The following is a 726-nucleotide window of genomic DNA, read 5'->3' as shown; positions in this document are numbered from 1 at the left end:
ATCTAAAGACAGATTTAATGTTTTATATTGACCTTTTTTACTTTTTCTATCTTTTTGCAGGTGTCAGAGCCAAAAATCCCTGACTTCGTCCTCTTCTAACCACTCTCTGACAGCATGTCACATTGCCATGCCTGCAGTGGCCATGTGAAACTTTACAGACATTCTTTTACAATTATTTATTTATTTACATCTCTGGATGGTTTGAAACCTTTAAACGCTGGAAAGAAACGGCACCTCCTCTGATGGAAACTTTAACCTCAGAAACTTCTTCTTGTTGTTTTTAAAAGAGCACACCTTCCTTTACTCTACTGCATGTTTGGATCGTCTCTGTTGGATGTGGGTGTAAATATTTGATGTATTCAGGGTATTTCTGGGCAGGTTTGGTTTGTTCTTTGTGTAAAAACAGATAATCTCTGATGGATTCTGGAAAAAAATATATAAAAATGATTCTTGATGTTTGTTGTTGTGGTCAGATGACTTTAAAACCTGAATGATGACCTCTGTCAAACCTGTTTGTTCCCCTGTTTCTCCACTGTGTCTCATTTATCTGAAGTGTCTGAATCATTTAAATAAAATGAAGTGTGTTGAATTAAAGGTTATTTACTGGAGTTGTATTTATTCTGTGGCCATGTTGTTCACATTCTGCACCTGTAGAAAAAGTGACTTTTTTACATTATATTTATTGAATTTTATGACATAAAAGAAAAACAAGTGATAGTGATACAC

At 34.6% G+C, this 726-nt stretch overlaps 1 pseudogene; it reads left to right on the top strand.

Moving 5' to 3' along the window:
• Window positions 1–60: 60 nt before the first annotated feature.
• Window positions 61–608, top strand: LOC106511048 (kinesin-like protein KIF3C pseudogene; annotated as a pseudogene).
• Window positions 609–726: the final 118 nt, after the last annotated feature.

The sequence above is a fragment of the Austrofundulus limnaeus genome, unplaced genomic scaffold (genome assembly GCF_001266775.1).
Source record: "Austrofundulus limnaeus strain Quisiro unplaced genomic scaffold, Austrofundulus_limnaeus-1.0 Scaffold2473, whole genome shotgun sequence".
Classification (NCBI taxonomy): Eukaryota; Metazoa; Chordata; class Actinopteri; order Cyprinodontiformes; family Rivulidae; genus Austrofundulus; species Austrofundulus limnaeus.
The sequence above is the reverse complement of the archived record's forward strand: the minus strand, read 5'-3'. Positions and strand labels throughout refer to the sequence as shown.